This window comes from Mus caroli, unplaced genomic scaffold (genome assembly GCF_978045245.1).
Source record: "Mus caroli unplaced genomic scaffold, Mus_caroli_1 scaffold_13, whole genome shotgun sequence".
In the NCBI taxonomy this organism is placed as follows: domain Eukaryota; kingdom Metazoa; phylum Chordata; class Mammalia; order Rodentia; family Muridae; genus Mus; species Mus caroli.
This window is the reverse complement of record NW_028227268.1, coordinates 11166308-11189659: the sequence shown is the minus strand read 5'-3', so window position 1 is coordinate 11189659 and position 23352 is coordinate 11166308. Positions and strand designations below refer to the sequence as shown.

The window sequence follows — 23352 nt, the reverse complement described above, 5'->3', positions numbered from 1 at the left end:
CAGTGTCTGTAAAGCACTCCATCACATGAGAATAAATGTGGTGCTTGGGCAATTTAGACAAATAAATACACACACAGTTCTCTGCTTGAAGGAGACAAACAGTATTATTGAGATGGGTGGAAAATATCACAGTATAATATCTTATGTCTACACAGCACTAAGGATCTATCTGAAACCCTTTTTCAAACTTAGAAAAAGCTTTGACTGTTCAATATTAAGGATTATCTGAGACATGCAGTGAGTTTTTCTGTAGCACACATTGGTACTTGGAAATCACTTCCAGGGTGCAGAAATATGTGTGAGCATCTCTGGTACCTACATGAACTTGCCAGGGAGTTTGAACACTCTGTAGATGCTATGTGCAATTCTACCTGTGAGAAATACTAGGCAGGAGAAGACACCAATGAGCTGAGCTACTATACAGAAAACACTTAGAGTGAGATAGTAACTGTTTCCCTGTAGCCCACGTCAGTGTGGAGGCCATGAGGTTTCTTATGCCTGTTGTAGCAATGTTTACTCAAATTATAAGTGCACTTCCTTCTACTGGTTCCAAGAGTTTACAAGTTGCAAGACTTCTTCCAGTGCCCATTTCTACAAATTATTTCCAGTTCATGTTATATGCACGTATTCATTTATATTCGACATGTGTAAAACTCCATAGCCCTTTTGGTTGGGTGCCATTTTTATTGTCAACACTGATAATGCTTTTCCGTGTTCTGATCCCAACTATACTTTTTAAGTCCTCATCCCTTTGTGTCTCTGTGTGTTTTGTTATGTGTGTTTAAGCAAATTCATCCATGTATATATATATACATATATATATATATATACATATATATATATATATATATATACACACACACACACACACACACACAAACCAATACCAGAAATGTTCACCCAGTGCTCTCCTTTGCTGCTTTCTGCCTTAGATCCATTTCTCAGGTTCTCTTGGTTAAAACCAGAGTTTGCCTTTTGGCTAGACTAACTTGCCAGCAGTTGTCAGGATTCACACATCGCTGGTCTTTCAGTGTTAAGATTACAGCTACAGTTGGTTTTGCCTCATGGGTTTTGGGGATTCAAAGCCAGGTCTTGATGGTAGCTTAGCAAGCCATCTTATCTCTGAGTCCTCTCTTCAATCTCTGTCTGTAGGTTTTGTTTTGAACCATGAGTAGTTTGGTGAGTTTTAACAGCAACAATGATGTGTTATAGCAGAACTGAGGAGATGGGGGTAGCTCTAAGCAGAACACTGAGTGTACAAGTCTGATGTGTATGCTATGTGTGGCTCTAAGTAGTAACCCCCAAGGGCTTTGAGATGCTGTTTCCAGTGTCGTAGGATGTCTTTATTACCCACACTAGGTAGCAAGAGAATCTGTTCATGGTACCTTGTCTCCCTTTATGATTTGTCCTCTGGTTGCTTCCTTCCTAATCCTCCTAGCCTTTACCTAGTATGAACCTAGCCAGTTGGCAGCATCTCATACTCTGTGATGGGTTTTCCAAAGACCAAAATGTACCTATTTTTCCCCTTGCCTTTTCAAAGAGAGCCACACAGGAAGGAAAACAAGAAATTCAACTTTTAAGCTGGGCTATTCACAGCCTTTGCTAAGTCCTGGCAGAATTTCACGGTTTTCATTACGATTCATCTCATTGATTTCCTGACGGAATGAACTGGCCTTTTCATTGAGGCCATGGGGAAGTGAAGTTGGGTCACTCGAGTCATTGAGTTTCACTATCTGATGAGTGAGGGATGGACTAGTTTTCAGTGTGTGTTTGGAAACCCCTGTGTGTTCTTTCATTAAATTCCATTTGGTGAAATTTGAATCAAGGGGAAGGAGAGGGTTGTTAGAACAATGTCTGTCTATTTTGTTCTGGGAGCTCAGAAAGGGTAATGGATGGTCCCAAGAAGCAAAGCTATAGGGTGTGTAGTGCTGTTTTTCACTTTCCACAGAACCCAATCCGCTTCATCTGCTCAATCAATGCTATACTCGGCTTCTCGGTTGGAGTACACACATGCTCAAGTTCACTTGAGCATAACACCCTTCCCCCAACCTCTGTCCTGGAATGGTCAGCTCAAGTAAGAGAAACATGAGGTTGTCTAAACTTATTCCAAATTACCTGCTATAATGAAATAATGATGTCCACTTCGGACTTCTGAATTACTTCATGGCTAGACGACATAATAAGCCCTTTGTTTTTAGTTTATTTTACATGTACTATTAAGATAATCTGTGTTGTATACTTATTGAAACATATAGAATATTTAATTTTTTAGGTAAATCTAAACAGTCTTTGAAAATGATGATTAAAATTTATACCGTGGATTGAACTTTTTGAATGTGTTTGGCATTTGATCTGATGCTCATACTGTTAGTTTGAAAATTTGTTTAGCGTCCTAAATGTTCACATATTGGGTTGCATGTAAGTGACACAAAAATATTGAAATGAGCCTGGGAACTTTGTTCCTGAGCACTGTGAGAACACACTTTTGGCAGAGATTTTAATATTCTAATGTAACTTAAAATTACATACACTAATTCTCCTGCTGCTTAATCAATCTGCACTTTATTCAATACAAGTACTCCTGTATGTGTTTGTGAAAAAGATGGAGAGAGAACAAGAGAAAGAGAGGGAGAGGGAGAGAGAGCGAGAACACATGAGAACACACTGCTTTTAAGAAACACTTTTTCTGGATTTACAAGTCTGGTTTTGAAACACATATAACAGGGTCCTGGAAATCATGAATACAGAGTAAACTTCTGGAATGGTTATGTGTAATACTTTAAATTTTGGATCACTTATTATTTTATGCTTTCTATTAATCAAAACACACAATTCAAGTGCACAATATGTTGCTTCCTAAACTGGACCGTATACAAGAGAGTGAAACAACTGGACATTATAAATAGAGAAATAAAATCCCTCAGTTTGTTGGGAGCAATAAATGGGAGAAAATGGAAGCAATCTTAAAATAGCTCTACACCAATCTACAACAAAATGCAAGAATTCTGAGCTTGCAAAATTTCAGAGGAAATTCCTTGGCATGAGCCTGGCTAGAGAGCTATGGTTTCTGCAATGAGATATGTATTGATAACCTGCAGAGATGGACATGAGGGTAATAGATATATAACACTACATATCTATATATGTATATCTATTTATCTATATATGTAACACTATATATCTATTATTCTGAAATAAGAACAACTGAACTCTGGCTGAAGAGGTAGCTCAGTGGGTAAAGTATTTGTTGTGCCAACATGAAGACCTCAGTGTAGATTCCCTGCACACACACACACACACACACACAAAATCTTAGCATAGTAATGTATACCTGTAACTACAGCTCTGGTTTGGGGATGGGAAATGGGGGATGGGGAATGTGGGCAAGGGCATGCTTATCTCAGGTGTTTTCTGGATCCACAAAGGTAAGCTCTAAGTACAGTGGGAGACCTTGTCTTAAAATATGAGATGGAAAATGACTGAAAAAGGCACACAGAGTCAATTTCTGGCTTCCATATGTACACGGACTAGACAAACTCACTGTGTTTCCTCTGTATATACCCAAGCTTGGAATACATATACATTTCGCACACACAAACACACACACACACAATGGTAGGGTTATATAGGTGAGACTACAAAAAAATCAGTGTTATATTGATTGTCAACTTAATCAAGCTCTGTGACCTGCACTAAATATTATCCTCAAGGGCATGAGTGGTTAGCATTAGAAAGAACAACCTAATTACTGGTTCCTTTAACATATATACACACATTTAGTGAGCATAAGTTCTACATTCGGCACTATCCGATGTGTGTGGACACAATTCTTGTTCTCACCTATGTAGCTTTATTTCAATGTAATATGAACAAAAGAAATAATACATTATTGGTAAAGATAACGGAGATTAACCAAGTCTTTCCATTTTGGAAAACACAGACCCTCAGACCTAAAACCTCTTGACAGAGACCACACCTCTCTTTACTCCTCTGCCCTAAGGGAAATTCTACTTTATGTTTTCTCTGACCATGTTATCCCTATATACTTGATTGTTTCCACTGAGTGGATTCTATAGAGGTATTTTCTTCTCACCAAGATGTGAATGATCTTTAAAATAATTCATCCCAAATATTCAGATAGCAAAACTCCACAATTACTTTTGACTTCTCATTCCTGTTCTGCTACATAACATAAAGGCCTTTTCTTTAATTTCATTTGCTTTTGCCTACCTTCAGCTCCCTCACTAACTGCTGGGTAATGAGTGGCAAAAGTCTGGGATAAGAAAAGGCTGGGGGATGGAGCTGAGAGGAAATAGCAAAAGGCAGTCAAGCAGAGAAGTGATGTTTGAGCAGTGACTTATTGTAGGAGTCCAGGTTGCGGTTCTTGTTACCATCCGGGACATTTTGATCTGTGATCTGATGGACTAGCTGTGTGAACTTTGTCTTTACAAAAGGAGGAAAAAAAATTCCATTTGCATAAGCCCGGGTATCTGAGTGCAGCTGCACTCCCTGTGGAGATTCAGAAGTTCTCATGTTCTCAGTTCTCCAAATGCAAACAGAAACCTGGTCCGGCTCTCATCAGTGCAGGAGTTAAAGGGCACGTGACTCTGCTAGACAAAACAAGAAGACTTACAGACTCACTGGAAACGTCTAGGTTTTGAAAAGTACCTGATGTGGAAAAAAATTGAAAGAGACAGGAATGGAAAATTCCTTTGCTGGCTTCCTGCTCTCCTTCCTGCTAAAGCAGGATTAGTTACCAGCTGTCAAAAGAAATATCATTTCTGATTCTTATTTTGGGGAAAGGAAAGCATTAGAAAAAAAAATCTTGGAAGGGGAGCCAAGCAACATGGTCTTGCCTTTTTGCAGTTCATTCTTGAAGTTTGAAACAGCAGCAGAAGGTTCTAAATTAGGAAGCAAAGCCTGCACCTGTGTACGAAAAAAGTGAAGCGAGCGAGATAAAGGAGGGGATGCACGCCACTTTCTTCCCTTCCAGTGTTACCTAATGAAAACAGTAATGGGGTCAGGGACACAGGACTTGCAATGTTGAAGTGATGATAGAAAGTCATCTCTCACAGAGATGAAGACAGGGCAAATACACACAACATCATCTCCAAGGTCAGGTATTTATTGAGACTATGACTGATGAATGCTCAGACGTACATAGAATATGTACATCACTGCCGTCAAGGCCCAGCAAGTGCCACAGAAGAGAACACAGGAAGCTTAAAAGGGACACAGGTGGAGTGGGATAGAGGACTGGTGTGAACAGTTTTCTGCATGTAGCATGGCCCTTGCAGTCACAAGCAAGAGATACAGCTCACACACAAAAGAAACATGCAAGTTGCAGGAGAACACGTGGGGAAGAAAGGACGAGGGGGTCAAAGAGGCAGTGGGGAGACTATAGCTGTAATACCATAAATGTGAATAAAACCAAAAATAAGATCTTGAGAGCAGTAGTGTTGGAGAGATGGCCCCATGATTAAAGGTGAGCACTGATTATGTAGAGGAACTGGACTTGGCTTTCCCAGTACCCAGGTTAGGTAGCTCCCAAACACCTCTAACTTGAGCTCTGCGGATCTGATACCCTTGTCTGGCTCCCACTGACAGTTGCACTTCCTTACGTGTATACCCCCCAACCCCCAGACATACACATAATGAAAAACAGGGAAAGTGAGCCTTTTAAAAACAGAGGTCATCTTAGTCATAATAGTCATAATAAATGTGTAGATAATTTTAACATCCAGGAGAGATTTTAAATAATATTCTCTTCATTCTAATCCCCTGGAAAATATAACTTGTGTTACTCTGTGTTCATTATGGTTTAGGCATAAGATGCTCCCTAAAATCTTCGTGCTTGAACACTTGGTCAGTAGATGATGGCACTGTCTGGAAGTTGAAGAACCTTGAAGGCAATAGTACACAGGTTGAGGTGCTTTGCGGGCTGCATCTCAGCTCTGATTCCATGGGGCTTATCTTTGCTTTGTGGCTCACGGGGATATGGAGAGACAAGCCATCCTAGCCACATGCTTACAGCGCCATGCACGCTGACCCTGACATGCTTTTCCAGAGGACAGGTTCTACTCCTTTGCACTGTCAGATATTTGGTCATAGTGACGAGGAAAGAGGCAAATGAAGCATAATTCAACCTCTCAGACACTTCTAATAATGTAGGGATCCCAGGACCTTGACTCAGCCACCAATGACGTACGATGAAGTTCATCTTAAGGAAGTGCCAACAAAATAGATTGCTCTTTGACAAGGAAAATAGAAATTGGGTCCTTTGTTTCCTTATCCCTCTGACTCTTGCTTACTGTGTTTCAGAGGGTTTGGGGGCACAATCAAATGCTGACTGTCATGTAGAAAGGAGATAGGAAGAAATTTTATGAGCAAAATGATTGTAGAGACAGCCAATGCACACTGTGTACTCAGTGTGATGCTGGGTGGGCATCTGTGCAGTGAGAGCAGCTGAGGGTTGAAGAAAGACTCCACTCGTTGATATTTACAATGAACAAGTAAGCACCTATCAAGAGTATATCTGGAAGGGCAGTTATTCAGGTTCCTGTGGCTGTGACATACCTGTGATAGAAATGTGTTTGAAGGGAGAAATATTGTGTGGTCTCATATTTGGGGGGTACCAGTGGATTCAATGTCAGTATCTTCATAGTTTAAGATGCTGGGAAGAGGAGAAGAGCATGATGGGAGGTCTTGGTGGAATAGAGCTGCTCACTCCTGGTGTCCAGGAAGCAAACATAAAAAGAACAGTGTGGGTGTCCCAGCATTCCCTTTATAGGCATGTTCCCAGTAACATAACCCAACTTACTTCCAAAGAGTCCCTGTCCTGATGATTCAACTATGAATGACAACACAGGAACATATGACCTTTGACAGATATTTAAAAATCTTACCCATAACAATAGGACCCTGTGATATAGAAAGGTGGGGCATTTGCATTCAACCACAGGAAGAAATTAATCAGAGAGCTGTAACTTCGCCTTTGGAGAACAGGGAATCATGTGATGTGCCTACATCAAAAGTTGGTAAACATTTTCTATTATAAAGGATATTTTAGGAGTTGAGACCCACGAGTCCTTGTAAGCCACTGAATCAAGACAATGGAGCATAAAATTTATTGACCATATGAGCCTGGTTGTGTTCCAATACACTTTATTTATGAGCAGTGAGACTGAAATTTTATATCATTTCCACATACCACAGAATATCTCTCTCTCTCTCTCTCTCTCTCTCTCTCTCTCTCTCTTCTCACCCCCTTGCTCCCCGTGTGTGTGTGTGTGTGTGTGTGTGTGTGTGTGTGTGTGTGGTGTGTATGTGTGTGTGTGTGTGTGTGTGTGGTGTGTATGTGTGTGTGTGTGTGTATGCTGGTGTGTGCATGTGGGTGTGTGCATGCACATGTTCAAAAGAGTGTAGAAGCCAGAGATCAATGTTGATGTCTATTTTACTCTTCGTTATTTTGAACCTGGCTTACCACTTTGGCTAGGCTGCCTGGCTGCCTAGCTCTGCAGTCTACCTGTCTCTATACCTACAACTGGGGTTAGGGAAGATCACCCCCATGCCTGACTTTGACCTGAGTTCAGAGATCTAACCCCTGCCACCTCCCTAGCCTCTAAAGTCCCTTTGAATGGTACAGCCTCCTCTCATGACACCACGAGAGCTCCACCAAGAAATGACTAAAAAAGAAAATAATTTCCCAATGGCAGCATATACATTCAAGTTGCAAGTATTTTCATCATTTTGCAGTGTAATAGATCCTAAAGAAGACCTGTTTCCTTTATTTCCCTCAGTTTCTCCTTCTGCTTCTGAATTGCAGAACCCAGAGGCTGAAATTCAGTTAAACTCATGTTCAGAGGCTGTGAATGGAAGAAGCAGAGCAGGACATCACAAAACCTGGTTTAAATATCATTTGGCTTTACGGTAGGTGTGTGTTTTGAACTTCCTGGTCAGCTGGGGCACACCTGACATTCCCAGAATCTACTTCAAATAAAGCAATGACATTACAGGTCATGGGATGAGTGTTGGAATCAAGAAGCTATCATCTCCATCTTCCCTCCTGTCCTGCTTATCTTGATGCTAAGACACCAGATCCTTTGTCCTCTCTGTCCAGTCCAAGCCCTTGCACACAGTCAGCTTCCTTGAAATTATCCTCCTAGAATTTATCTTCACACTCACTTAAAAGTCTCTCAAGAGCTTCCAAGATGACTTGTAAACTGAAAAGAAAACAAGAAAGAGCCTCTGGGAAAGAGTAATGCAACCCCAGGGCCTGGAGAGTTCTGGTGTGGAGGGAAGAGTTTGATAGGTATAGCCCATGAGAGGTAGAGGGTGGGGGATGCTGGGAGAACCTGGAAGCCAGTTTGACTTTAGTATGTTAAATAGGCACCTCAGCCATTTGTCCCAGGGCTTGAGCTTTAACAATATTGATATCATGTAAACAGGAGGACTTGAACTTGAATCCCCAGACCCTCTGTGAAGCAGAAACAAAAATAAAGACAAAATCAGACAACAAACTAGGTATTATTAATCACAAATTATTAGATAACCTTACCTCCACTCTGAGGTGATAGGTGGGGGTCCCTGCGGCTTTCCAGAGGTGAGCTCTGGGCTAGTGAGAGAAACTCTTTCAAGTCTGAGGATGAAAAGAGAAGGTTCACAGAACCCAAGGAACAGCATCCAAGGTTACTCTCTGACATCCATGCACATGTACACACACATGTATTTATACCACAAGAGTATGCATGTAGCCAGGCATGTACATGTGTCCAAACTCAAAGTCTGAGGTAGCATAAAAAAATGTAGTGTCCCCAATGAAGGAGCTAGGGAAAGTACCCAGAGAGCTGAAGGGGTCTGCAGCCCCATAGGAGGATCAACAATATGAACTAACCAGTAGCCCCGGAGCTCCCTGGAACTAAACCACCAATCAAAGAAATTACATGGTGGGAATCATGACTCCAGCTTCATATGTAGCAGAGGATGGCCTAGTTGGTCATCAATACGAAGAGAAGCCCTTGGTCCTGTGAAAGTTCTATGCCCAAGTATAGGGGAATGCGAGGACCAGGAATGGGAGTAGGTGGGTTGGGGAACAGGGGAGCAGGAGGGGATAGGAGATTTTCGGAAGGGAAACCAGAAAAGGGGATAGCATTTGAAATGTAAATAAAGAAAATATCTAATTTTTTTAAAAAGGAAACTCAGCTTTTGATCAGTGTAAGGGATCATACCCACTAGTACCCACTAGCCAATGATGCCAGACTGATTTCATACACGTCATAAAAGAAAGTTGTGGCTTCGGTTAATCCTGAAATGAAGGTACCCAGGAACTCTGAGTCTAGTTTTCCAATTTCTTTGCAGAGGAAGCAAGCTTTGGGCCCACTGTTTGCCAGCCATTGCTGTGCTGAAAAGTTCTGTCTCTTGGAAGGTTGAGATTCTTCTGAGGGATTGGGTTACAGTTTGCCTAGCAGATGTTTATATTAGAATGTCAAGACCTGAAGTTAGCTAACAGTCTGGCACAATGTTTATCTACCTGAGGGAGGTGTTGCTGCCGCTGTTGTTCACTGCCCCTCCCTCTTTTACAAATGAGGATATTTGAGATAAAAATTGAGATTAAATTAAAAAAAAAAGTATCCGAAATCTCCCAGAAGGGCTGACAACACCCGTGTTCAATTTCCCCAATCACTGGAGCCTTTGAAAATAGAGTTGAAAAAACAAACAGCAACCAGGCTGCAAACAGCAAACAGGGATCAGAATCTAGAAAATGTCCCCAAAGTTTGGAGTATGAACAAGCTATGGGGTTCCTTCTCTCCCTCTACCCATCCTTCCTCTTTGGAGAAAAATAAGACAAATTCCCAGCTAGAAAAATACTCCATTGACCTTTCCTGAAAACAGCTCTCCTGGGGCAGGGAGAGGTTCAGGAGCTTGGGGGAGATTTCTTTAGTTCCTCATGGCTGCTTTTTACATTCCTCTTGCATTTTAACCCATGTGCTCCCCTTTGAGGCTGTGTTCTGTCTGCTAGTGAACCGCAGAACATTTTATTTACCTTCTAGGACACACTTCCACGAACAGTACCTGACTATCAGAAAGTGTTTTCAGGGCCTGTACTACAATCTGGGTTCTATTTCCCCATCTCACTGTTAAGATGTGACCCCCTGGGATCCTGTAAAGGAGCAGTTCCCATTTCCAACCCACTGTCTTCCACCTTATCAGGGCTAGTCTACTGAATTGCCCGGATGAACTACGTTTGGTTTATGTGGAATAGCAGGATGAAGACTTGGGTATCTCTAGTTGTCTTGTCTCACTGTCCATGGGCATACAATCCCAGCCCTCACCTGTTGGGCTATGGACAAAGAGTTCTGCTGAGAAGAATTTCATTGTATGGCACAGTTCAAAGCCATAAGACAGACAGGAGCGTTTGTTTCTGTAGGTTATTTCTCAATAAGCCTGTTTGTAAATATCAGTCATTTACTGGCATGTCTGGGCATACTTCTGGCTCCAAAGCTCAAGCTCTTCTTCCTCCTCTGTATCCCTGAAAAAAAGAAAACAGAAAAGACAAACTTGTCAGGGTATACTTGAGTGACCTTCAGAGAAACAGAACCAGTGAGGTCATTGCTGTCTCAGCTGACCGGTTATTGCCTGCTTCAGAAGATGCCAGGGGCTGCTGATGTAGATTCCAGGGTGGAACCAGAGGAGCAAACCGGTGTCAATGGTTAACCTGGGTTCTTGATATCGGAGACTTTTCTTTCCTTTATTATTAACTAACGAGCATTCATAACCCTTGCAAGCTGAGAGCAAGCAGCTCCTACCTCCCTGTGGAAGAGTGTGAATGAAGGTAAGCATTGCTTCATATTTTTTTATTATACAATCTTCTGCTACATTGACAGTTTACACATACTGAATTTTGGTGGGTGGGGGGAGGGCAAGAGTGAGATCTTCAAGGCTCCATGATCATAAGTACAAATGTTTATGTTGAATTAAATGCAATTAAAGTGATTTAATAAGGGTATGTCACATTCCTGAATTTCTTTTGAGGCTTTGGGGAAAAGCAGTCTCAAACTAGCATTTGTAGAGTGTATGAAACTTGTCTCATCTATCTATCATTATACAGGTAGATATTTAAAGTCACATATCATGTTGATCCCACCTGTGGTATTCTGATATTTATTTCAAGATCAGATTATTGGAACCAAAATGTATATATGTATATTTATCAATGTGTATGCCTCAAAATTGTATATTGTATATCAACCAAAGAGCTTTAAGAATTTTTCTTTTAAGCATTTATAATGATACACGAGGAAATAAAGCATCTATTTCGCTAGACTTGTTTTAACATGAATTTTATACCAGGAACTCATTCCTTCATTCCTGTAAAGCAATAGTTCTCATTCTGAGGGTTGTGACCTTTGGGGAGGGGGGGTTGCATATCAGATTACCTGCACATTGGATATTTACATTACAATTCATAACAGTAGCAAAATTACAGTTATGAAGTAGCAAAAATAATTTTACTTTTATGTTTGGAATCACCGCAACATGAGGAACCATATTAAGAGCCATAGGGCCTAGGGAGCTTGATAAATGCTGCTGAAAGTTGAGCCTCTTTAAAACAAAATAATATATTTGTGTTCTTCTCACATTGTGTTCTCTCTTACCATACAGTTACTATGGTAAATGTAAACCACACATTCTCTATGTATAATTTTAATGCCCCTCCTCCAAATAAAAATAAATAGCATGAGGTGTTTGAATTGCAACTGATTTGTAGCACAAATGTATGGGTATTCTGAATTTAAGCCAAAAAGGAAGACTAAAAATGAACAAGGTTCAGAGTTCAATTCAAATTAGGAGACAACAGTGGACAAGCTGAAAGGCTGGAGAGAGAGGGGGAGAGAGAGGAAGAAGACAGAGACACACAGAGAAAGATACACAGAGACACACAAAGTGAGACAGAGAGAAAGAGACACAGAGAAAGACAGAGAAAGAGAGAGAAGACAGAGACAGACAAAGACACACGGAGATACTCAGAGACATATAGAGACACAAAGAAAGAGACAAATAGAGAGAGACATAGAGAGAAAGAGAGACCGAGACACACAGAGACACACAGAGAGACTGAGAAAGAGGGAAAGAAAAGACTTGATAAGTATCTGGTGGATATCATTGTATATAAATTTAATTTTAGAACAGGGGAATTGTGGTAAATCGGTCTCAAACAAAAATGTTGGGGTAGCATGCAAGCCTTTAATCTCAGTAGTCAGGAGGCAGAGGCAGAGACAGACAGAATTCTGTGAATTCGAAGCCAGCATTGTCTATATTGCCAGTTAATGGTAAGTCAGGACTACATAGAGAGACACTGTTTCAAAAGTCAAGCAAATAAACAAGCAAACAAAACCAAATCAGAACAAAATTTGACATTTGAAAGCATAAAATCAGAATTCAAAGGGCATTCAATATATTATTTTGATGCATTAATTAATTTTATATATACAAGTGCGAATAAATAAAAATACATAAATATATTAAAATAAATAAAATACATGTCTGTGCACCATGAGTATGCTTGGTACCTACTGGTTTTAGAGGGCATTGGTTGCCTGGAACTGGAGGTGTTAGCTACTTTGAGGAACCAAACCTGGGTCTTCTGTAAGAACAGCAGTTGCTCTTAATTGATGAACCACGTTTTCAGTCCTGTTAATGTATTGTTTTAATTGCTAAGTTAACTCAAGTGAGGAATTTTCAAGGATATTTAGAAAAAAATAATTTTCTTACAAAATACATAAATGTGTTAATGGTGAAGACTTCAATGTGAATTAAGATATAATTAAGAATAGGTAAAATAAGAGTAGGTGCAAAAAAGATCAAATACAATAAATATGTGGTAGTCAAATAATCTGTGTAACTTCTTGGTTTAGTTTGTAAAACCTACCACTTGAGTGGCGCACGCCTTTAATCCCAGAACTTGGGAGGCAGAGGCAGGTGGATTTCTGAGTTCGAGGCCAGCCTGGTCTACAAAGTGAGTTCCAGGACAGCCAGGGCTACACAGAGAAACCCTGTCTTGAAAACAAAACAAAAGAAAACAAAAACAAACAAAAAAATCCAAAACCTACCACATGAAAACTGTTGAAATTTTGCCCAACATGAAGTTTATAGTTGAGTATCCTATGGTGATTTCTAGTGCTAGGCAAAGTGGCCACAAGCCTAGTTTTTAAAAATTTGGTGAATATTTTGATTATTTCACTCGCACATATGCGCAGGGAAAGGTGGGAATGAAACACTTGTGAGGATTACTGTGTTCCTAATGCTGAAGAGCTCTCGTCAGAGACTTTTTAGTAAGTACCTGTTCTGTTATATCCATCTAAGGAGTGAAGCCTGGATTTTCTACTCAGGATGTATATAGTCTTGGAACAGTTGCATAACGTCTTCAACTCTCTAAAATGTAAACTGACAGTTGACTGAATTTTGTCATGCATAAACTTCCTCACTTCTCTATTCTTATTCATTGTCTCCAAGAGGAAAAAAAGTTGACTATAGAGAACAATGAAAGTATCCAGCAAGATATCTGACATTGGTTGTTGTGTTCTGATGTATCTGGTACTTCAAATGGACCACTAACTCTCTCTTTGTCTGTCTGTCCCCTCCCCTCCCCTCCCCTCCCCTCCCCTCCTTTCCTTTCCCCCACTTATCTGAGCTTAATGGTGACTTTTTGTTCATGGGGACAGATTTTAACAATTGATTGAGTGCCTATTGCTTAGGAAGCTTCATCACTTTCCATATCTAAAGCCTTAGGTTTCAAGACTTGTCCCTAATTTCTTTCATTATGTTTTTACCATACATGTATATTTAATTCCTAATGATGAAAATAACTTTTTTAATAATATAGTAGACTGCATATTTTCCCCACTACTACAATTTTGTAAGAGAATAAGGGATTGCTTTTATTTATTCCTTGAGAATTTCTTGTATGAATAGGATATGGTTTGATTTTACCTGCTCAATTTACTGCCACATCTTTTATTTTCTCTTCCTTCTTTTCTTCTTTTCTTTTCTTTTCTTTTCTTTTCTTTTCTTTTCTTTTCTTTTCTTTTCTCTTCTCTTCTCTTCTCTTCTCTTCTCTTCTCTTCTCTTCTCTTCTCTTCTCTTCTCTTCTCTGCTCTGCTCTGCTCTGCTCTGCTCTGCTCTGCTCTGCTCTGCTCTGCTCTGCTCTCCTCTCCTCTCCTCTCCTCTCCTCTCCTCTCCTCTCCTCTCCTCTTCTTTTCTTTTCTTTTCATTGTTCAAAGTAGGGTTTCTCTGTGCAACCCTGTCTGTCCTTGACTCTCTTTGTAGACCAGGGAGGCCTTGAACTCACAGAGATCCACCTGCACCTGCCTCAACCTCCTGAGTGCTGGAATTAAAGGTGTATGTCAACAAACTCAGTGCTACCACATCTTTTAAGGAGAGGAATGATACCTGTGTTATATTTTTGAAAAAGAGACACTAAAATTATAGGATTAAAAAAAATTACAATAGTCTCATGTTCTTGTTCAATATAAACTTTAAAATTGATATAATGGGTTATGTTGCTATTTCCCTGACTTAGGTGGTACAGTACTTAATAGTACGATTTTTTCCCAACAATTTATTTGCATATTGATCTTCTGAACAGACTCAACAGTGTCAAGGAATGAAGGTTAAACAGAATATTGTTTCTTAAAACTAAGCCATTGTCTTGACAAATGTATGGCTAGTCAAGGATAAATATATGTCATAGAATATGTCCTTGTCTTTAACAAACATTTTAATTTACCTATTCTGTAATAAACATTGATCAATTATAACAATATATTAATATAATATTGCTGAATCTCAAACTTTAGTAGGACTTTGAAAACCTGTCTGTGAGAAAAGTATATAATTAAGTATTCATATAATTATTATAATTAATATAACTAATACAATAAATAATCTGCACATTCAATAGCCATAGCTGGTATGGAAGAAAACCTGATAAGATAGGGGATCAAATGGAAAGGACAAAGAACTGAGAATAATGTATTATCCTCTAATAATGTGTAACAAGTGATTTCAAAACACAGTGGTTAAGAAGAACAAATATTTTCCCTCCCATAATATTTGTGAGTTAGGACATTCAGCTTCTGCAGTTCTCCTGGGTCACGCCCAATGTTTTTTAGGTACTGCAGGCAAGGTGACTACAGGAACACTTCACCTGAGATAGTTATTTCAAGATTCATCATCTGGAATTTAACAGGCTTCTTCATGTACAGGTGGATGGGTAACCTAGCTCTACTCCTTGGCTAGATCATGCCTCCAGTTTTTTTTTTTGTTTTTTTTTTACAAAATGGGCTTCCTTATAAGCTCTCTCACAGCACAGCTATGGGTTTCAATTGCAGTAATCAAGTGAAAAGTTAGAGAGAAGGCAGAATTTTTTTCCATGTAATTATGGAGCTGGAGAGATGTCTCCGTGGTTAATAGCACTTGTTGCTTTCAGAGGAGATCTGGGATCAATTCCCAGCACCATATGGATGCTCACAACCATCTGTGACTGTGCTAGGGGATAGGATATTCCTTTTTGATCTGCAAATGGGAACCAAGCACACACATTGGTACACAAACAAACACGAGGGCAAAACATGCAGACACAGAAATTAAGTAAATTCAAACCCACTAAAATGGGTCTCTTAATGCAGATCACACTGAAGGAGTAGTTATTAATCAGAATCATGAATGGGACATCATTTTCAACAGTTCTAACTATGGTTTGGAATTTGTAGATTCTATTAATAACTAGATTCCCCAAGAACAGAGATAGCTGAGTGAAAACTTGGAGGTTGTAAGAAACTATGTAGGAATCAAGATTCCTTGAAGAAGAACTTTTCTGGTCCATGGAAAAAAATCCTTGAGGCACAGGATCAATATCATGGCCAAGAAACAGGAAGTAGATAGGACAAAAGCAAAGTTGGAAGAGTGCAAATCTGAGTTTCTCTTAACCCAGATGTTTCAGAGCAAGTTTCTGAGGCGATAGATGGAAAGGCAGTGAGAAGTTCATGGATGATAGGCAAATTATGTGGATGCACAAAGTGCATAAATAATAACAAACAGAATTCATACAGGCAGTACAAGAGCTGAAGATTTAACTCTTCTAGCTTGCCCAGGACAATAAACCAATGCCATCATAGAACCAAGACTATGCTGAAGTTAATGCTGCAGACACCACAAAGAAACTGGTATGAATGCACATCTAGTCAGCCCAGAAGCCAGGCAGCCTCTGGCTTGTCTCATATGTTGGATGCACAAGATAATGCCAAGTGAACATGGATTTCAGGTCTACTAAGCAAAATTAGGAGATGTTCTTTCAATGCCCTCCTGATGGAGACATGCTGTGTTCTCATGGAGTGATTTGTGACCAGTCAGTACATCCATCAGCTGCAGCCCCTCCAAATCATCTCTGTTGGAAACCATAATAATTTTTAAAAAGATGTTCTTTTGGGGTTTCTATCAAAGGTAAAATAAACTGAAAGGGGGGTTGGGCTAAAGTTCGTATAAGTAAGTCCAGCTTTGGGCTTGTGATGTTTTACACTTGGAAATGAATTCCATAAAAATCTCCCTAATCAAGGAGGGTTCCATTCTTCCTTGAGAGCTGGCTATCCTGTCCAGACTCCTTTCTTCATCATCCTTCAGATTCTGTGTTCACAGGCTGTCCATTCCCAGGCTCATGAGTTTAACTCTACCTAACAAATGGGAAGATGGCTGCACTCCATGTAACTGCTTTTAAGTGAAAGGAAAAAGATGAAACCAACTTTTTCCTCTGCTTGTCCCAGGGTTTCAGTATTCCAAAAGCAAGTATTCTCTATGAAATATATACAGCACTGAGTAGAAGCATTCATTATTCAATACAACTTTTCCCAGTACCTTCTACATAAGATGTCCTAAAAATATACCCGAAACCATCCATAGATGCAGAGGATGAGTGTGGAAAAAGATAATTATCTGGAGGAAGAAATGCCCTAAAATTGCCTAGTTCACAGCAAGATAATTTAACATTTGTATGGTACAGAAATATAATCTTAAGTTCAAGTTTTAAATTCTCACTAAGTTCTATTTCAAATTAGAACCATGTTCTCATGACATCAATTCTCAATGATTCCCATTTTTCTAATATTTGATACTAAGAATGACCATGTTCTAGTCTCTGCCCTGAATTGTGGAGGCAAAGGCTAATTTGTCAACAGGTAGATGGAAGACAGTGTTTTTGAGCATTGTCCAGCAGGAAAACAAGAGTCTGTGGCCTTCTAGGTTATCCAGAGTGTGCTTTTGAAACTCAGAGCACTTAGAAAATCTGAGCGGTTCTTCTCTGAACCTCTCCATCACCACAGTGATCCCCCGCACTAGTCTCCTACATTTACTGTGCCTCTAAGCTCAGTCATAGCCTACCAAGTGGGGTTTCCTAGAAAACATACTCAATAGGGTGTGCAGAAAGATGAGGAGGAGGAGAGAAGGAGAAGGAAAAGCGAGAGGAGGAAGAGAAGGAGGAGAAAGAGAAGGAGGACGGAGAGAAGAAAAAGGAAGAAAGAAGGAATTAGAGATGAGGAGGAGAAGAAGAAGAATGGAATGAGGAAGGAAGAGGAGAAGCAAGAAGGAAGATAACCATGGTAGTGTGATTTAAAGGAATTGGATTACAGACAGAAAGTGACAAGTCTGAAATCTGTTGAGATAATTGAGAACAGTAATATGTATTGATGAGTGGAACCAGACAGGAGACTTATTAGTTTCCAAATCACAGTTTTGAGGATGAATTGGCTGGTGATTCCTCAGGAAGGCTGTTCCTACCCCTGGAGTCTTCAAGTGATCTCATGAAATCCACCCCTATTTTGGAGGATAACCTGCTCACCCAAAATCCACTGATCAGTAATATTCAAAACACAATCTAATCCACAGCTTCCTAATATCCAGATTGTTGTTTCATCAAAGTAGGCACCATTGCCTAGCCAAGCTGACACATAGGTTAGCCATGATTTAACTTGGGCACTTTTCTCTTAAGCTATTTTGCAATCCATCTATGAAATACAATGCGTTTTGAAGCTTCAGAATCTGCTAAAGAAATGAGGTCATACTCTCCTGTTTTATGTATATGTTTAAATTGCATGACACAGATGAACCTACCAAATAATAGTGTTTGAATGTAGGAGTGTCTATCACTCATTTAAAACAGTTTCCAGTTATATGTATGTATGTATGTGTATGTGCATATGTATGTATTATGTATGCATGTATGTATGTATGACTACAGTTCCCCTTTTATTTTCCCTTAAGTCCCTCTCCCCATCTCCCCCTTTCCCCGCCCTCATCCACTCCTCCTCCTTTTCTCTTCAGAAAGGGCAAGCTTCCCACAGATGTCACCCAGCCATTGCATATCCAGTTACTGTAAGATTAGGCACTTCTTCTCCTATTAAGGCAGAACAAGGGAATCCAGGAGGATGAAAGGGTCCCGAAAGTAGGCAACAGAGTCAGAGATAGCCACTTCTCCCACTGTCAGGAGTCCCACAAGAAGACCAAGCTACCCAAATGTAACACATGTGTAAAGGAAGGGCTTAGGCTAGTACCTTGTAGGGTCTCTGCTTGGCAGTTCAGTCTCTGTAAGCCTCTATGAGCCCAGGTTAGCTGATTCTGTGGGTTTTCTGGTGCTCTTCCTGACCCCCTCTGGCTCTTAGAACTCTTCCTCCACCTCTTCCACAGGATTCCCCAAACTCTGCCTTAATGTTTGGCTGTGGGTCTTCGCATCTGTTTCCATCAGTTAGTTGTTGGATGAAGCCTCTCCGGTGACAGGTGGGCTAGGCACCACTCTATGAGCGCATTAGGAATCATCTCCTTGACTTTTTTAGTTTTTATTTTTGTTTTTTGTTTGGCTCTACCCTAGGTATCTGGGCTATCCAGCCTCTGGTTCCTGGCCCTCCAGGCAGTGACAGGGATAGACTCCCTTTCATAGAATGGGTAGTAAGCTGGGACAGTCATTGATTGGCCACTCTCACAATTTCTGTGCCGCTTTTACACCAGTTCCTTTTTCAGACAGGACAAATAGAAGGTTTCTAGCCAGGTTGATCTTTTGATAATGCAACTTGCTCATGAGAAAGTAATTTTTCTTAAGTGAGGTAAAGGACAAGTTAATGTAAAAGACATTCATGGTCCTGCCCTCTAACAACACTACTTCCATGCTATTAAAGTTTATTATACATTTTAATTGCCATTCTCTCCTCTGTACCTTTATGCACTATATTATTCATGCATATGAATCCTACCTATGAAGAGCTGTTCTCCCAGTGGTAGAAGACCATAAGGAGCTGTAACTATATGAATAGCACATTGTGTGTACACTACAGTACTCATAGCTCCTTATGTTATTCTCTTGAGACAGTGTCTTTCCCTGAACCTGGATGTAGGCAGGTGGTCATCAAGTCTCAGGGATCCTCCTTTTTCTACCCCACCTCTCAGTGCTATGATTCAATGGCAGCCAGCCACCATGATTTGCTTTTCACATGTGTTCTTCCATCCTGAACATAGATCCTCATGCTTATGAACCCATCTTCCCAACACAGGATGGAGTTTATGACACAAAGTTCTTGAGCTCAATTAGTAATTAATTAATTAGCTTGGTTTCACCTTCAAAAAAATAGCAATTCATTCAAGAGCTTGGCCAGTCTTTTTACAACCGTATTTTCATCTCCTCTACAATGAGACTGGCCCAATCAATGGGTCCTTTAGGATATTCTGTCTTTACTCTAAGAGTCTGGAATAACATTATAAAATAAGGTCTATAATTCAGTGCTCCTATCAATGAAGGCAGGATGGTGATTTGCTGTAGAACTCAGTAGCTCTAGCTGGCTAGCACCTAAAAGACACAGCCATTTCTAGGTAGCTCATTTAGTAGGGAATGTAATTTTTAACTTTTATCTCTCTAGAATTGTATTTTGAGTTATATTTACAGGTGACACCATGGAAAACTTCCTGGGTTTGCAACTGGAGTTTGAAACATTTCCAGACTGTTCCAGACTATTAGCTCAACTTTTGTTTGAACCAGAAATGATTCAACTTGCAAGCTGGTGCAAGGAGAATATGGTGGCTAATTGGCTCAAATGATCTAAGACTTATAAGTTACTTATTTTTAAATTTAGGCTCTCTGGGAATAGCAGATTGTTTCATTTACTCATGGCTAAAATTGTATTAGTAATGCTGTTGAGGTGAAGATAAGTTTCGTTTGTTCTAGGGTTTTACATGATAAAGAATAGTCAGAGCAACAAGTCAGAGCATAGTAAATGGTCTAGACAGGACGCACAGTCCCAAAGCAAACCAGGAAGAATCAAAATGCAGTGTGCCTTATGCTCATGAAAATTAACAACGTTGGGCCTTGGGATACTGTTTCTCTACTTTAAGTTGATGCAGACGGAATGTGTCTGCAGCTTTCTTTCCTGCACAGATGTGTCAGCTCGTGCCTGTTGTTTGTAGATGTAAACAGAGGGCACTGCTTCTTGAGTTGTGCATGGAATTTGGCTGTCATCCAGTGGGTCAGCTTGTACAAAAGAACAGGAACACAGAATAAGCAGAGCTAGCAGGCTAGGAGTGGCACATTGTGTGCTAGGAATAGTGTTGATCAATTACAATGTCTTGCATGCATGAGTATATATAAAATGATGTCTGTTTAATGTATGAAGCTCTAGCCTGATAATTGCTATATAGAGAGTATAATTTTTGGCCCTGGCTATTTATACATCAAAATAATAATGTTTAGTAATCATTTTGCTACTCTGTAGGCAAAATGCTATTTTCCCTGATGTGAGCAAATGTCACTTCCTTTTCTTTTAAATAGATGCACAGTGACTCACTCTGTTGGTTACTGGAGGGATGTTAGATTACCTATCCAGTCCCTAGCATCAGTAGGGTCAATTGTTTGTAAATGTTCAGAAAAAAAGCACAGTGCTTGGGATGATAGAAAGCTTTATAGGGAACATATTTTTTGTTTGTTTTTTAACAGATCAGGAGAAGAATTATCTGTCTGACTGTGAACAGCCTATTTGGTTTCGGATCTATGAAACATTCAACATGGTTGGCGTGTAGGTTCTTGGTGTAAGGACAGAAGCAGAGTTAAAAGAGTCTGATATACACAGAGTTAGTCATGTCTGCTGGCTTTCTCCACGTGGATGCACAGCCTAGGTGAAGCTGCTGCTTCTATCTGACACTAGACCATGATGCTAGTTGGACAGGCCAGTGAGGTGACGAGGAAGAAGGCAATGAGTAAAGATAATGATTGTCCATGCCACTAAGGCATTAGTACATCTACATTGTTCTCTCACGGCTTTAAAGACTCCAACTTGATAATGAAGGTGCTCATCATGAGGAGTTGGAGGCACAGCACTGGAGGGCGACAGGCAGAATCTGTTGGCACACACCAAGAGTGTGCTTTGGTGAAGCAGTTACACTCTGCATACTTGTCACAGTCTCATGTCCTATGGTGACCCATTGATGCAAGAAGAATGCAACTATTGGTTCTCGTCTCCCCTGCAGATGAGAAGTAGCATGTTCCCGGTAGCCTGGGCTAACTGGGAGTCTAACTGTGAAGTGTGCAGGAGAAAGATTCTCAGCCTTCTGAGCCTCTACGATCAAAGTTTGCATACAGCCAAATTCAGAATAACAAAAGCAAACAAATGCATGATAGTTTTTGCCATCGAGGGGTTGACTGGATGGTAGCAAGGCCAGCCTGCTCTTGACTAGAAATGAGAGTAATGAAAACAAAACAAAACAAAACAAAACAAAACAACCAAACAAACATGAAGCAATTAAATTTTGAATGAGTTTCTAGAGACCCATCCTGTCTATCTGATCTTATTTCCATTTTCAAAGATGAAATACTGGGGTATGAATCCATCTTAGACAATTTAATGAGCTTGGAGTTTGTAAGATTTCCCTGTCACTTGTCAGCTGATGGAATCCTGGAGAGCAACCCAGTGGCTCCATTAGCCTTGATGCTTTGCTTTACCTACGCATGTCCACGTTTGAAAGCCACCATTGACTTTCCCACCATGTTTATACCCTTTATAGCTATTTTAATCGATGAAAGCAACAAAAGTATACAGAAAGCATTATCAAAATTCCTTAACAATTAATAACTGAAACTTAAGGATGGGGGGTAGGAAATGTACTCTCAAAATAGGATGTCAAATCCACATATTACAAACTGCAGAAAAGATAGAAAGGAAGAAATCATTCGTTTGTCTCATCATTTCAGAGAGTGCTGATAAAATCATAGAAGAGAGCTCATCTGTGTTATTGGGATCATGTAGTGGGGTCTGTTCACATCACAGTGGAGGAGAAGGCAGACTATGGTAGGAGCTGGGACCAGAGTAGGCTATCACCTGCAAATACCCACACCCAGTAACCTATTTCTACCAGCTGGGCCTCAGTTAGATTTCACAACTTCCCAAAATAACACTCTCAGCTAGGAAATGATTGGTTAAAACATAGTCATTAAAGGACATTACCTTTTCAAATCATAGCACATACAAAGCATTGAATAGTTCATACCTCACCAAGAAACTGAAAACAAAGCATAAAACAATTATATCAGAAAGAGAAAAAAGGTACATCTGTATTTTACTGAAGAGTTACAACCTCTGATGTACCAGAACAGGGCTTGCCATTTACACCAAAAGCTAATAAGCACAAAAACCCAAGCAAACAAACAAATGAAACCTTCAATAACACAAATCAATGAGAATTTTGCCTCACTGAGCAAATATAGTATCCAATGAAAAGGAAATAATATTTCATTGATGTGGAAAAATCCACCTTTCCTTATGTTCTTAATGATGAGTGCCACCCTGATGGGCCAAATATCGAATATTGACCTGCAACAGCGTTTGTAGGGAAAGAAAGGATCACAAAAGTAAGATTCAGCAATGTCTTCTAAGTGGCTTAGTTTAGAGTCAAAAGTCCCTCCCTAATCCAACCCAGTGCTAATAGTTCATGAATATTACTTGAAAGTTGTTGGTTTGGGGTTTTTACCTGAATATTTTCATGAGAAAATAAAGACAAATATGACTTTGTATCTTTATATGACAGTTAGATATTGGAGAATAACAGTAGCAGGCAGCCAGCCTGCTCACATTTTGCCTGCCTCTGAACACATGAATCTTATAGTTATGATGTCTCAGAGTATATTACCCATGAAGTCAGATTGATGTTTTCTCAGTGTATCTCAAACAAAAGCCAACAGCCTACAAAAGAGAAAACACGGTTTTGGTGAAAGACTTTCAGATGGTCAGAAAGCTATAGCACCTAGGAGAGCAAGCAGCACGGAATCCAAAT

At 40.0% G+C, this 23352-nt stretch overlaps 1 protein-coding gene across 2 annotated transcripts in view; it reads left to right on the top strand.

The window, feature by feature from the left end:
• The first annotated feature begins 10693 nt into the window (after positions 1–10693).
• The window catches only part of Kcnj16 (potassium inwardly rectifying channel subfamily J member 16), a 60798-nt gene continuing 48139 nt past the window's right edge, over positions 10694–23352 (top strand). Inside the window, exon 1 of one of the 2 annotated variants that reach the window (XM_029483631.2) lies at positions 10694–10831. The gene's annotated coding sequence lies outside the window, so the exon portion shown is untranslated. The remainder of the gene's footprint in view (positions 10832–23352) is intronic. The other variant, XM_085829443.1, reaches the window with a different exon arrangement.